Source organism: Triticum aestivum, chromosome 1D (genome assembly GCF_018294505.1).
Source record: "Triticum aestivum cultivar Chinese Spring chromosome 1D, IWGSC CS RefSeq v2.1, whole genome shotgun sequence".
In the NCBI taxonomy this organism is placed as follows: domain Eukaryota; kingdom Viridiplantae; phylum Streptophyta; class Magnoliopsida; order Poales; family Poaceae; genus Triticum; species Triticum aestivum.
The window spans coordinates 273,321,918-273,337,703 of record NC_057796.1 but is presented as its reverse complement, the minus strand read 5'-3'; the positions used below and the strand labels follow the sequence as shown (position 1 = coordinate 273,337,703).

Genomic DNA, 15,786 nt, shown 5'->3' with positions numbered 1-15,786 from the left:
TCAGGCTCATCGTAAGCTGGAAAGCCTCTGACTGGAGCTGTTGGGCCCGTGCATCCAAAGCTGCCTGTTCTGTGGCCAACCTGGTATCCTCAGCCGCTAAGGCCTCCTTGGCCCGGGCTATTTCCTCACGTACCTGTGCCACCTCTGCATCGTGCTCATCTTGACTTGCAGAAATAACTGTGGCGGTCAACAGGGCCGTCAATTTGTCCATGAGATCAATCAGCACCTGAGCCGGCGGGCGCGCAGAGCCTCCTGCCCCGGCCGCTCCTGACCCGGACGTTATTGCCGCCGCAGCCGTAGAGTTTTGGTCGGGTTGAGTACCAGCCATGAAGATCCCTACCCTGCTCAGCGGCTCAAAGGGGTCCAGAATACTGCTGCCATCGGAACAGCCCCCAAGCCTGCCGTCTTGCAGCTGATACAACGAATCCGTTTCACCAGTGGATAATCACCATCGGAGTGGACGGCCGTCTCACCACCATCTACGGACCTTTCAGAAAATTCCTCTCCGTGGATACAACCCACGAAAGCACGCCTCATGGCGGGTTGAGCCCGGGCGGGTCTCGCGCGCTGAGCCGTTTCGACGATGTCGGTGCAGTTGTCCGGCTCAAGGCCCGGCTCACCAATCCGGCCGATGAAGACGTGGATTCCGTTGAAGGGGACCCGGTACCCGTACTCAATTGAGCCGGCGTCGGGGCCCCAGGCTTCATCGTCGATGTAGATCTTGCCGCGACGACTCTTGGTCATCCGGCCCACAGCGTATCCCTTGAGCCCTTCGAAGTTGCCCTTCAAGAACTCAAATCCACCGTGCGCTGGCCCCACGGTGGGGGCCAACTGTCGTGGAATTGTCACGGAAGATGTCCTCTTGCAAGGACTTAAACGTGGAGCCATCACAACTAGGAAGCTCAAAGGGGTTAACGGGACAAGGGACACGAGAGAGGTTTTATACTAGTTCAGCCCCTTACGATGAAGGTAAAAGCCTACGTCTAGTTGGGTTGGTATTGCTAGGGTTTCGATGACCAGGGAGGGAGATACGCTATGCCCGGCTCTCGATTGGATGTTACTTGCCCTAAACCGCCAGCGGGTCGTCCCCTTATATACACGGGTTGACGCCCTGCGGCTTACAAAGTCCCGGCCGACTCATAAACAGTGTCCGGCTCGGTGACTAGTTAATCTTGCCTTATAACACAAGTCATGCCATTACGGCGGTTTATCACTACGGGCCTTAAGTCATCTATGGGCTTTAGACCCTTTATTGAACCGCCATCTTCAAGCTTGATCTTGGGCTTCATATGATGAATCGCCTTTGCGTAACCCGGCCCCTCCATGGGCGGTTTACACAAATAGTTATATCCCCAACACTTTGTGTGCTACCAAACGTCACAACGTAACTGGGTGATTATGAAGGTGCTCTACAGGTGTCTCCGGTGGTACTTGTTGAGTTGGCATAGATCAAGATTAGGATTTGTCACTCCGATTGTCGGAGAGGTATCTCTGGGCCCTCTCGGTAATGCACATCACAATAAGCCTTGCAAGCAATGCGACTAATGCGTTAGTTGCGGGATGATGCATTACGAAACGAGTAAAGAGACTTGCCGGTAACGAGATTGAGCTAGGTATTAAGATACCGACGATCGAATCTCGGGCAAGTAACATACCGATGACAAAGGGAACAACGTATGTTGTTATGCGGTTTGACCGATAAAGATCTTCGTAGAATATGTAGGAACCAATATGAGCATCCAGGTTCTGCTATTGGTTATTGACCAGAGACATGTCTCGGTCATGTCTACATAGTTCTCGAACCCGTATGGTCTGCACGCTTAAAGTTCTGTGACGATCGGTATTATGAGTTTTTGTGTTTTGATGTACCGAAGGTAGTTCGGAGTCCCGGATATGATCACGGACATGACGAGGAGTCTCGAAATGGTCGAGACGTAAAGATCGATATATTGGACGACTATGTTCGGACACCGAAAGTGTTTCGGGAGGTTTCGGACATATACCGGAGTACTGGGGGATTACCGGATCGCCCCGGGGAGTATAATGGGCCTATTGGGCCTTGGTGGTGAAGAGGAGGGGCAGCCAGGGTAGGCCGGGCCCCCCTCCCCCTCTAGTCTGAATTGGACAAGGAGGGGGGCAGCGCCCCCCTTTCCTTCCCCCCTCTCCTCCTTCCCCCTTCTCCTACTCCTACTAGGAAAGGAGGAGTCCTACTCCCAGTGGGAGTAGGACTCCCCCCCTTGGCGCGCCTACCTTCTGTCCGGCCGCCTTCCCCCTAGCTCCTTTATATACGGGGGCAGGGGGCACCCCAAGACACAACAAGTTGATCATTGATCCCTTAGCTGTGTGCGGTGCCCCCCTCCACCATAATCCACCTCGGTCATATCGTAGCGGTGCTTAGACGAAGCCCTGCGTCGGTAGCATCATCATCACCGTCACCACACCGTCGTGCTGATGAAGCTCTTCCTGGAAGCTCTACTAGATCGTGAGTTCGCGGGACGTCACTGAGATGAACGTGTGTTGAATGCGGAGGTGCTGTACGTTCGGTGCTAAGGATCGGTCGATCGTGACACTACAAAAAAAAGACACATCCGTGACATTTTGGGCCGAACGAATTTTTTTCTGTCATACATATGACACTTCTATGATGATAATTGTGACAAAACCCGGTATCATCATAGATGTGGTGGGCTCCTACTTCTATGACAAAAATCATTACAGAAAATGGGCTTTTCGTCCTGGGCGGGCCGGAGACGCAGCTGCATGACATTCTTTGGGCCGTCCATGACGGAAAAAACCGTGGTAGAAGCGAGGGCGAGGAAAATTTCGGGGAGTTCCCGGTTACGGTGGGAGGTCGGGGGCTGAGCGATGCGCGTTTCTCTCGTACACGTACGCGCGTGTGTGCGAGGCGTTGGCTCTAACTGAACCCGAGCGAGGCGTTGGGCTCTAACTGAACCCGAGCGATTGCACTGCAGGCTACGCGTTACTGAACCCGAGCGATCGATCGATGGCTGTTAACTGAACCCGATCGAGCGATTCCTTCGCTACTGCTGCTAACTGAAGCCGATCGATGCTGCCTCTGGGATGAACAGTGAGCGTTGCGGGGGGGTTTGGATGAACAGTGAGCGGTGGCGTTGCCTGTCGATGAACAGGACCCCGTGGTGTGGTGGAGGGCTGGATGAACAGTAGACGGTGGAGGGGTCCCCGTGGAGGGGTGGTTGAACAGGACCCCGTGGTGTGGAGGGCTGGATTAACAGTAGACGGTGGAGGGGTGGTTGAACAGTAGCCGGTGGAGTAGCGCGCGGTGGAGGCTGGATGAACAGGAGCCCGTGGAGGCTGGAGGAGGTCGACGGTGGAGATGAACAGTATCCCAGGGAGTCCCGTTTTGCGGTACGCCACACCCCTCCCGATGAACAGGACCCCCGTTTCGACCGTAGGAGGTCCGTTTCGTTCGTTTTGCGGTACGCCACACCCCTCCCGATCAACAGGACCCCCGTTTCGACCGTAGGAGGTCCGTTTCGTCCGTTTTGCGGTACGCCACACCCCTCCCGATCAACAGGACCCCCGTTTTCACCGTAGGAGGTCTGTTTCATCCGTTTTGCGGTACGCCAGACCCCTCCCGATGAACAGGATCCCGTTTCGAACGTGGCCGGTCGAACACAAGGCCGTTTCCTCCGTGCTGCGGTACGGCAGGCCTCGTTTCCATCGCCTGTTCCGTCCAAGCCCTCCCGATGAACACGACCACGTATTCCGTTCCGACCCAGCCGGTTGGCTCCCACGCGTTCTGTTGCCTCCCGATGAACACGACGCATTCTGTTGCCTCCCCATGAACACGACGCATTCCGTTGCCTCCCCATGAACACGACGGCGACGCTGTTTCTCCGTTCCGACCCAGCTATGTCAACGAGCCCTCGCCGTACGTATGCGCGAGTAGGCGTTCGAGACCTCGCCCGTATGTACACATACGTGGCCGTATTTTCTTTGTTGCACCCTGGTCGCTGTACGTACGTGTACATGCTACGTGCGCGCCTCTACTACGACACGTGCGTGCCTCTACATCCACCAGTATATATGTACGTACACGTTCGCGACCAGAATGACAACGCTACGTACGCTTCGACCAGGTGGGTCCCGACTGTCAGGCACTTCCTTGCATGCGAAGATGTAGCTGGTGGGTCCCAGCAGTCAGGGGGGCGAATCGTTTTGTTTTTTTTGCCCGGACGCACTTCCTTGCGTGCGAAGGTGTAGCTGGTGGGTCCCAGCAGTCAGGGGGGAAACATTTTTTTCGTGAAATACGGTGGCCCGTCCGGTGGGTCCCCGCTGTCAGGTGGAGGAATAGTTATTTTGCGCGTAATAAGGAGGCACTTCCTTGCTGCGGCTGTGGACCCAGCTGTCAGCGCCTCCACGCACAGTACTCTTCCGATGGAAGTCGGTCGTTGACCACATTGACCACGCCGCGCCGAGAGCACCACGGCGGTGGACGACTGCGAGGCCTAGGAAGGGGACGACACGGAGGCAGGGAAGACTCGGCAGTTGTTTCCCACGCGGAGGGGAGTACGACTGTATGAAGGTTTACTGGTTCGTCTGCCGTCGCCGGAGAATAACAGCAGGTGTGGGTGAGTAGGATGGCTAGGCTCGCGATGGGAGTAAGGTGGGGCGGTGAGGCCTGCGCGGCAGCACAGCCGGCCGCGGGGAGGAGGGAGCAGGCAGTCCCGCTGGCGCTTGTTTGAGCGGCTGGAGCAGGAAGAGCAGAGATTGAAGAAGCACGACGGCCGTTGGATGGACATCCAACAATCAGTGCTTGTGCGTCAACCTTTTTTTTAGGAAAGCCTCAAATCTGCGGAAAACAACATACAGTCCATCTGCCATTATTTCTAATAATTTACAGCCCATTTGCTAATTCTTAAGGTTTTTTGGAGCCCATATTCTTTTTGTTAGCATTACAGCCCATATTGTGGCCGCGGTTAAAAAATTATACGAAATTTTGCATATTTCGGTGCGGTCCGAACTGTTTTTAATCCCCAAATTTCGACTCACATTCAAACTGATTTTAAAAATAAATGTATATCAATATAAAATCCAACAAATTCTCCACGCATAAAAATTAATGTAATTTAAAATCTTGAAATGAAAAAAAAGATATTTGAAACTAATTGCCGGTTTGATGTGTTTTAAAAATGTACAACCCATTTCTCATTACTGATGGGCCATTTTCTCGGCCAGCCGAATGAAAGCTCTCCTCGTCTTGAAAGATTTGCAGCCCAACAGGCCTGACAAAGCGACTTACTTGGCAAATCACAAAAAAACTGGGCTGCGGCCGTGGACCCAGCTGTCAGCCTCTCCACATACAGTACTCTTCCGATGGAAGTCGTTCGTTGACCACATTGACCACGCCGCGCCGAGAGCACCACGGCGTTGGACGACGGCGAGGCCTAGGAAGGGGACGACGCGGAGCCGGGCAAGACGCGGCAGTGGATGGCCACGCGGAGAGGAGTACGAGCGTTCACTGGTTCGGCTGCGGTGTGAGGCTGCCGTCGCCGCAGAATAAGAGGGGGTGTGGGTGAGTGCAGGGATGGCCTGGCCAGTGGTGGGAGTAGTATGGGGGCGGTGAGGCCTCCGCGGTAGCACAGCCGGCCACGGGAGGCAGGAGCATGCGGCACGACCGGCGCTGCTTTGGGCGGCTGGGGCAAGAAGACCAGAGGTTGAAGAAGCACTACGGCCGTTGGATGGACATCGTTGACCATGCCGCGCCGAGAGCACCAGGGCGGTGGACGACAACGAGGCCTACGAAGGGAACGACACGGAGCCGGGGAAGACACGACAGTGGCTGCCCACGCGGTGGAGAGTACGAGGGTTGACTGGTTCGGCTGCCGTCGCCGGAAAATAACAGGAGGTGTGGGTGAGTAGAGGGATAGACAGGCCAGGGATGCGAGTATGATGGGGTCGTGAGGCCTGCCCGGCAGCACTGTCGGCCACGGGAGGCGGGAGCAGGCGGTTCCGACGACGCTGGTTTGGGCGGCTGGGGCAGGAAGATCAGAGACTGAAGAAGCACGATTGCCGTTAGATTGACATCTAACGGTCTGACGTTGGTAGAGTTGATTGCTGACTAAGTTTCTTTTTTGAGAAACCTTGTGTACGCATGAACTTAGTAGGCCCACAAGTCAGCCTCCAAATCTGTGGCAGACAACATAAAGCCCATTTGCTATTTTTTATAATTTGCAGCCTATTTGCTAATTCTTAAGTAATTTATTACAGCCTATTTTCTGCCCAGGACCACGGTCAAAAAGTTCAACCTTATTTTGCATATTTCGGTGGAGTCTGAACTGTTGTAATCCCGAAATGATAAACATTTTTTTAAGAACTTATTGACTTGCCAAAAAAATCATTTTGTTTTTGTAAGCAAATAAGACGTGGGACAATTGAGTTGGTTTAAGGGAAAACCAGTGGTAAAAAATCAGCGCTGGGTGGGAAAAACAACAAAAATAAGGATGTAAATATCAAAAGGGAATTTTATGCGTTTTCAATATAATGATACGTGTATATGAACTAGTAAAACTATAGGTAGAGATTAGAAAATGGATGTAGGATATGCGTTTCAAGAGGAAAATAGAACTGGGCTGTGTGTTTGATTCAGTAAAAAAAACTAACTGCAGATGTTGTAAGACAAAATATAACTAACGCCGGCGGGCCAGAGGCCAGTAGATACCTGCTGGATCTTTGTGCCCCGTTGTCATCATGGGCTGGGCCTGTTAAAAATAAAACCAACCCTGGGCAGTCTACAGCCCAGTTGAAACTTGCTCGACCTGAAAAAACAATATACGTGCTCAATAAACGAGAGAATTCTGCAAGTACAGACTGATAACTGGGATGCAGCACAGATATTGTTTTTTTTATCGTGATAATAAGTGCATGCACTTGTTTCGAAAAAATTGGAGAATTGAGAATTCGAACGGCGGGTGCTTATGCTACCCATCAAATAAAAATCAGGTGTCTGAAAATTCGTTTCGAGACAAATGATTCAGCTTTATATCCACGTCGACCCTCGGCATGATGGTTGGAAGCAAATGCAAGTTCATACCAAAAGATCGTTAACAACAATACCAACTTGCGGACGACAAGGTAGTACAACTACCAATACCAAACTAACTTATAATCTTTTTACTCATGGCCCTAGTGTTCGTCTGGTAGAAAATCTTGCAGAGGACCAGCTCCCGCTCCCTCTCTTGCTCCAGGTCCCCGAGGTGGTACTGGTGCATCACCCAGTTGGTCCTCTGCTGGTCGAAGTTCTTGTTGGTGTGCAGCACCAGAACCTTTTTTGCTGCCCGTCTGCCGGCCGTTGACCATCACCGGCAAGGTATTGCCGGTCTTGTGCCACATCGCGTGCATGCCGCACTCCGACTGTATCTTGTGACGCGTCCACGTGCCCCTTTTGAACGCCCTAGAATTGCGCTGGAAGAAATGCTTCCTTAGGCCACTCAGTGTGATACCTGCAGTATTGTGGAATACAGTTTTTAGTGTACCTAGTTGGCATTTTCATAACATCTTTGGCATGTTGCAGTCACTTGTTTCACTTTTTATTAACTGTCAAATTGTAATTGCTTCACCAGGTCTGCGTTTAAAAAAAATAGAGCTATAAACAAAGGAATATGTTTGTGCAAGTAGACGGCCGATCGCTGTCTTACCTGGAAGTTTCTCAGGTTGGGTGTAGCATATGCCGTGCTCGCTGTCGATGGTTGGTATGAACAAATCGATGAGAGACTGAAATCTCGCGCTGTCAGCACTCACTTTGGCCTCAAGGTGCTCGATCAGCTCCTGATCCGTGGGATCGAACTTGACGCCAGTCGGCAGCACCGGCCAATCCTTCTTCGACTTGCATCAGTAATTCCAGTTATATGGTACTCAATGTATGATCAATTGACTGTTTTAAGTGAATGATGAAAGATATCGACAGATAAGTGGTACTCCAAATCTGAAGTCCAGAATATCCGAACACGCCGCCGGGATTCTTGTGTCACCTCACGCGCAGCGTGTTGTCACGTCAATTCAATGTGTGGACATGATGAATAATTTGACCGACGTATACTAGTACTGCTACTGTACTACTTACTAGTCGTATTTAGTGTCACAATTTATACATAGGTTTAACTAACAAGTACGCACTTGAAGCCTAACTGATATATCTCTACCTACTAATAAACCAGCTATTGCTTCTGGTCGTACGTCGTCATTAATTTTGCAGAAAAACCCTATAGTTTGGGTATTCAACCCGCAGTCCTCGTCATAAGTCAGGCCGAACCGGTATGGAGGAGAGAAAAGAAAAAAAATTAGCCCAGCCGTACGACACTGCCTCCTCGATCCCATCTTCACCTCCCGCGCCGCCCGTCCCCGCCGCCGCCGCCTCCTGCCCCGCCCCGCGCCCCCTGCCGCCGCCACCTCCTATCGCGCCCCCTGTCACCGTTGTAGGTTGGGCGAGTGCGGAATCAGAGTTCGGGACAGCAGCGGACGGCGCTCCTCTCGGTCGTCCTCTTCCCGACGGCAGGTGAGGCAGGAGGCCGCGGATCCGGCTGCTCCGGCGTGGATCCGACGGGGGGGGCGGAGGGATCGAGGAGGGGGAGCACGAGGCAGACGGAGAGGTGGCCAGAGACGCTGGGCGGGGTGATGCGGTTGTCCATGGCGAAAACAACGTCGCTTCCCCGTGCCTTCGCACCGGTCCTCCGCCACCCCCTCGCCTCCCTCCGCTCTAGGCCCGTCTCGAGCCGCCAGAAGCAACTACTGGTCTCTAGCCAGTGCCCTCGCCTCACTCCTCCCCGGTCATCGTTGCTGCCAAGGAAGTAGCTGGCGGAACGCGGCGAGCCCCGATCTCCTCCACAACAGCCGACGCCTCTTCCTGTAGCGAGCTCACCCTGTACGCGCCTTCTGCAGGAGCAGGACGAGGCTCCCAAATGCAGCGAGCTTCTTGTGTAGGTCAGATTGCTCCCTCCTGCTTCTCTGGCCCACACATTCCTAGCAGTTTTATTAGAAAAATACTGATACGAAAATGTGTGTAGGCAGATCATTGTAGCATATACATGGATTAGGCATTTGTTTCCCCCTGTTTTTGATAAGTTAGTAGCTCCAGTTATTTTTTTATGGATGTTATTTACTTTTGGATACATTCCCATCTGAACAATCGAAGCTTGGGTAATACTAGATGTTATTATAGTCATGCCATCCCAGTGTGATTTACTACCTACTTGCATGGATCCCTACACATAGTGTATGTAATTTCTAACCAGTTTCAGATACTGCGTTGACTTTCTTTTCTAAAGATTGCCCCTAAGCGCTGGTGGTTGGAGATAAAGTTTAGCCAAGATGTTATTCTGATGCTTCTTCAATGAATTTTCCTGATGGAATCCGGGATGTTCTTCACCTTTATCATGTAACGCCCCAGATTTGTGGGATGTGGGCAGCTGGACACAGGGTTATCCGTGAAATACAATCTGTAAAATAAAATAATACAATCTGGAAGATAGGTATAGGGATGAACACTCAACAAAGGATTGTGCCCCCATGCCTAGGGCCTGGCTACGCCACTGCCTGTAGCTGTTATTAAACAAGATCCCAACTGAATGTAAAACACAATGCTTCCTGCACGCTATGTAATGCTAAATGTATATTGCACCTATAATTTATAACTACAGGTTCTCCAAGTTAGACAAAGGTTTCCTTCATACTTGAAGCAAAGCTTTTTTTATATCTTCATGTCATATGAGTTGTAGTTTTCCGGATCATCTACACACTTCAGAGAAGTTACTTTAAGTTGCTAAAAGCAAGATAAAGTAATACATATTGTGCATGTTTGACACAGTTCTCCCCGATTCTGAATCTAGCTATTTGTATTTTTCATTTTAGTGGAACTTCAGTACACATGACCACAGTAACATTATTTTCACAATGTCACTAGAGACGAGGGCAACCTTATTTGTGACAATTATCAGAGTTGGATAGAAGAAGTGGTGTGCAGTGGCATCTAACGAATTGTGAATGAGTGACATCTAACAATTCTCACTAAATTTGAATACTCGCATTTTTTGTCCTGTTGCAACGCACGGGCAATTTACCTTTCTGTTCTTATGAAATGCAGATTTGGAAAGGAGGAACAAGGTACTGAACTTTTTTATATCTGCATAATCTACATCCGAAGTTAAGCAGTACACAAATTACTATGCACTGGAGGAACATGGCAATTTTAAGCTTACTACATGCGGAATTATGTCGCTGCAGCTCTTTTAGTACTCACGTGTAGATTTTCCTACAGCAATATTACTTGCATTCAGTTTCGTTCCGTCATGGAAATTCAGATGGGCGTTCTGCAGCGTGTTCAGAATAATACTTTGCAAGGGACAGCAGCCCGACGTCGAGCAGTAGCAGCAACATGTTCTGCAGCTTCGATGACCCTGATGAATCCGCTGTCGTGCTCAACTCCTGCTAGGAGGGCATGGAGGAGTTTCCCCTTGAACCACATGACCTGATTCTCAGGTTCGTAATTTAGCCTATTTTTTGGCTGTTGCTTGCTCCTTTGTTTCTTTGTAGATGTTCTGATTATTGGTGCTTTGGAACTCTTGTGGTATGTAGATCATTGTTCTACTGACGCTCACTTCACCTGAACGGCTGGACCAGATGATAGTATATATACCCAGTGTGGTATATTGTTATAAGGTTGTGTATTAGCTTCCAGTGATTTTGCTCTCACTGGTATCTCGACAAAGCTTGAAGTATATGTCGATGTCTTGCTCAGTTCAATTAGTAATAGTATTAGCTTGAAGTGCCATCCATACTCAGTTTCAACTAGATATCTCCATGGATAGCTCCCTTGCCATTATATTGAAGGTTAGTGTTGTTACATGTTGCTCAACGTTGCACTTTTAGTACTCTAGCTGCTTTGTAGGCGAAACCGCCAGCACCTGCAACCGTGCCCTCAGGCTTCCCTCAGACCGTCCTTATCAATTGTAGTCTCTGCTCGCCCATGTTAAGTACCTCCTTTTAGAAAGGGCCTCCCTCGATAGTGGCCTCCCCTGGAAGCTCTTGACCCTACAATGGAGTCGGTTCCCTGTCAGTAGAAAATTCTTGTGTTTGGCCGTCAGACTGTTAGTTGTAACCATGTTATTCTGTCAAGCTTTTCCATCGAGTTGCCGAAACAATATCAAAGTAGAAGATGTTAAATATGAAAGTACCAAGTTATGTACTCTGCTATTGTGGTTGTGAAGCTCGTACAGTCTGCTTGATGTTCGCACCAAATTTCCTTCAGGCAACAGGATGATGAGTTCAGTGCAAGTCTTCAGATTGCAGGGCTAATCATAGGCAAAGAATTCTGGACTTCTGTGGGCTTTCATGAACGATTTTGAAATGAAGAATAGTTGTTAAGTAATTATTTTTGCTAGAAGAGTAGCGTCGCCAAAAAGAGTATTGCTAGGGAAGTAACTAGAGTACATGCTACTATTTTTATAGGGAAGAGCCTAAACGACCCGACTTATGCAATCTACAGATGTTGCTTATGTAATCGGGTATAGAGACATGCATCTGCAACCATCTATTAGCAACATCAGGTTTGTGTTTGTATCTCTTCTGCGTGAATCATTTCTTGATCATTATGTTATTCTTCTGTCATCTTGAATCATTTTTGTTATAGCCATACATTCTCTTTTGGTTTAAGAAGATAATAATCAAGTTTCACTAAATGCATTTTCTATAGCGGTCAGATTCTCTAATAATTCAATCATACTACGTACTGGTGTGTAATTTCATTTCTTTGGTCAACAATCTACCTTTTCCCTTAGATTGTTTCTCATAGTGAACAACTGATAAAAAGGATTTGTAGGAAATAGACAAGAATGACAAGGTACATACTGATGTTTTCTGTAATTTTCCTGTGTGGTTCAAGAGAAGCGTATTGCAGCAGAAGATTCAAGGGTGATAACGTACGCAACGAAGAAAAAATTTCTGTTGTGGGAGAAGAAATTCCTGCCCCATAGGCTTTCAGTTTAAAAGTTTCCATTACATACAGTTTCACTCTGTTCATATGATACATTTGTTATCACTCGGTATTCTGCTCAAGGGGAACTGATACTTCCTCATATGAGAATTCTTATCCTTCTGACTATGGCATGCCTTTTGGTCTGCCCTGGCTTAGGTAGTTTGTGTTGACTCCTTGATTATTCAGTGATTTGCCAACTATTCATGGATTCAGCAACAGACTGGGTTTGCTTTGTCCCAAGATCATGGATACTTGAATGCCCTTTATTGACCATATATTTGAGAGGCCACTTCTGATTGCTTTTGTATTTTTATGCATATTTTAAGCTTGTGGAAGCCATTTATTTTCTCAAAGATCTCACTTGTGCATGTTAATCTCGGGAACTATATCCAGACATCCCTTGCCCCTCTTATGCGGGTCATTTTGCATTTTGCTTTTGTGTTAGAATAAGTAATTAATATTATGTAATCAGAACCATTTTTTGTTCGTATGGGATTGTCCTCTATGATAACTTGATAAGGCATGAGAACATTTTTATATGTCAAAAGTGGTCAATCCGCAGAAGAATGCATGCTCCTAAGCCATGGGAGAAATTAGCAAACAGACAAAAGTTATCATTTGATTTCAGTGCTTTGAATAGGTTCATGCAAAAAGATAAACTTTCAGATGTATATGGTATCACCCTCACCTCTGATGGCACAAGCGCTCTATTTGATGTTCTTCAGGAGAGGTTCAAGATTACATTTAAGGAGAGAACACAGTCATGGTGACACTCGATAAAGTGAAGCAACGGCCAGCCTTGCAAGATAGGGAGTAGTCCGGGCCTATCATACAATGTAAATATGTCAACTGCTCTTTGCAGAGTCGCTACAAAATTCATGTTAATTTCCTGCAAATGAATAAGCTTTGTTTTTTATATGAATTTCTATTTCACGTTGTGTAGGCTTAGCAAGGTGGACATGACTAATATTATTGTAGAAAGAACTGCAACTTTTGCCTCGAATGAAACAAGGTCTTTGGGTGGGCTGTGTGATATATATATATATATATATATATATATATATATATATATATATATATATATATATATATATATATATATATGGCTTCTACACAGCATCTCCATCATCATTATCAGTACATTCTACGCAGGTGAGTTAGGATGCACTTGATCCCAGGAAGGTATCTATCCTTCAAACCAGAGGAGTGCTTCAAACTAACAACAGTACATAATATCCAACAAAAGAGGGTCATGCTACAGCAGCAGAATACATGGCTCAGTCTAGATATCAGCACGAATCAAGTTGTGCATATTTGCTGTTGGCATGAACCACATCGCCGCATGTCAGGTTTGCAAAAGCCATCCATCGCATGGAAGCTTGATGCCTTTCACACACTGAAGATTATCTGGCAACAAGCTGTGTCGACGAATCTCTGAATATGGTGATTCAGGAAACCCATGGTATGATGTGTAAACACAGCCCCCCCTCGCGAATGGAAGTTGCATAGCACAGTAATCATCGCCGGTGATATGATCGATGATTGGTTGGATGATCAGATAATTGAGCCCGAGGGACAAGGAGTGGTTGCCGAGGTTGTAAACCCGCCTCCAGTTGAATACGCCTGGCCCAACGGAGCTGGGATCTTTCTCGAACACGAAGCAGCCATAGCCATCAATGTCACGAACGCCCCACGCATTGTACTGCCTGTGGTTTGATGTAATGGTTTGGTCAATTTGGTACGTGCGAATGAGCATCAAATGACCGCCGTCAGCTGAACGAGCGATAAACCACCACCCATCGGCTGGTATGATTCCAGGTCCTGGAATCATGATGGCCAGCGCATTTGGGTCTGCTGCAACAATTCAAATTGGAGACCAAAAGGACAAAAATAAACAATCATGTTCAGAGTATGTGTGGAATTAAGATTATTATAACAGTGACACATATCATAGACAGAGAATTGCAATGCCGTGGTCATAATCATACCCCAAGTTAAAAAAATAAGCCAATGGCTTTCATATTCTACCAATATGTCATGGTTCAAACATCATGTAACAATGAGAGGAAAACAGCTATGACAGCGCCTACTCATATTCTACCATAGCAATTACTACTACTGTTCTCATATAAACTCTAAGCAATAACATGCGTTGTTATAAAAATCTTGTAAACGAGAGTAACATATAGCAATAATGATGTTATGCTCATAATATGTATTCTAATAATCATTAGATGCCAATTGTTCTCATATCAACTCTAACAATAACATGTGTGGTCATAAAAATCTAGGAAATGAGAGGAACATATAGCAATGATGTGGTTATAGACATGCTATGCATTCTAAATTTGTAACAAATGAACAGGCAGTCGTATTCGTAAGGTAAAGATGAGATGAGATAGAACAGTTACACGACGATAGATTCCACCAGTATAGGCAGCCAATCTGTGCGTCGACCGCGTAAACGATGCCATCGTGCACTATAGCATCAGACAGAAATGTTGCCTCAACAGGATTGATGATGAGCCATAACCATGTATGGCGATCGGATTCCAGATAGACTAATCCCATGTTGAACAAGGCAATGAGCTTGTAATCCATGTAGTCTTCTGATGGTGTGGGCACTTCGCAGATTACAACTTTCTACAAACAGAGGTCGAGCCAAAAGCTTGACGCGTCTCGTGCGTAGTAGGCAGGAGTGTCCGGCGGGCCGCGAGGCTCGATGGCGGCGGTATCCAACGATGGAAGGGTGATCTCTCGCTGGGTGTAGATATCCATGAGACGCCACGGACTACCGGTGTGGTGGATGAGGACGATCCAGTTGGCCTTCATGCCCGCCCAGTAGTGGCCGCGCATGAAGGACAGGTAGTGGTAACATGTCGAGGGGCACCACGGCAACCTCCGTAGGATCGTCAAGTCGGTGTCTGGGCCACCTGCGAGGATCGGGCATCAGCAAGCAGGGTGTCTTGAAAAGAGTCGGCCGGTTGCAGACGAGTAGACGGTACAAAGACACCGAGCATGCGGCCAGACGGACGGTGCTGAGTAGGTCCATACGACTACAGATCTGCTCCAAGAGAACATCGGGGAGGGAATTTCAATCGCGGCTCTGCGTGTCAGTCGGTTCTGCCATTGGGGTTTTCGGTGCCTGTGAGCCAGCGGGGAAGTGGATTCGGGCGGGCAAGCGAAGAAGCTTGTCCTCGTGTGGCCGAGCAGTGAGCGGGGGGATATGGTACACGCGAGCTACCAAGGAAGATGGCGCGGGCGGGCGAGCAGTGAGCGGGGGTAAATGGTGTGCGGCCGACGATGGGGAAGAGAGGAGGAAGAAGAAGAGAGGAGGAAGAGGAGTGGAAGACGGGGAAGAAAGTGCATTCAATCTCAATTCTACTAGTACTACTACCAGGATATACCGTCCTTCGGAGTGTAAATAGTTACACCGATGACATGTGGGTCTACCACAATAGGGCCCATATGTCAGTTAATGGAGGACAGAGGTGCGTAGGCGTATTTGCGGAAGCGTGCTCTACTGGCAAACATGATGGCAGTACTGGGTAAGGCTGATTTAGTAACACCAACACGCTGGTTCAACTTATTAATTACGTGTCCCATCTGCTGCAGCGTGTATTGTCACTTCACTGCGAAGACTAGTTGAATAGTTCTCTCTGACCGAGATGGGGAATAATGGATTGCGAGGACTTCCTTTCTACAGTATCCCTATGCCTCTACGCTCACTTCACTCATTTTGCTCCGTACCTAGTCACTTGTTGAAATCTGTAGAA

General features: G+C 48.3%; 1 long non-coding RNA gene across 3 annotated transcripts; it reads left to right on the top strand.

The window, feature by feature from the left end:
- The first annotated feature begins 8,294 nt into the window (after positions 1–8,294).
- LOC123181435 (uncharacterized) lies at positions 8,295–12,932 on the top strand. Of its 3 annotated transcripts, none has more exons than XR_006491729.1 (3): positions 8,295–8,961; positions 10,121–10,515; positions 10,612–12,932. It is a non-coding gene; the product is annotated as an uncharacterized lncRNA (long non-coding RNA). The 3 variants fall into 3 exon arrangements; XR_006491730.1 differs by having other exon boundaries at positions 8,295–10,515; positions 10,612–11,582; positions 11,918–12,932; XR_006491728.1 differs by having other exon boundaries at positions 8,295–10,515.
- The last annotated feature ends 2,854 nt before the right edge of the window (positions 12,933–15,786 follow it).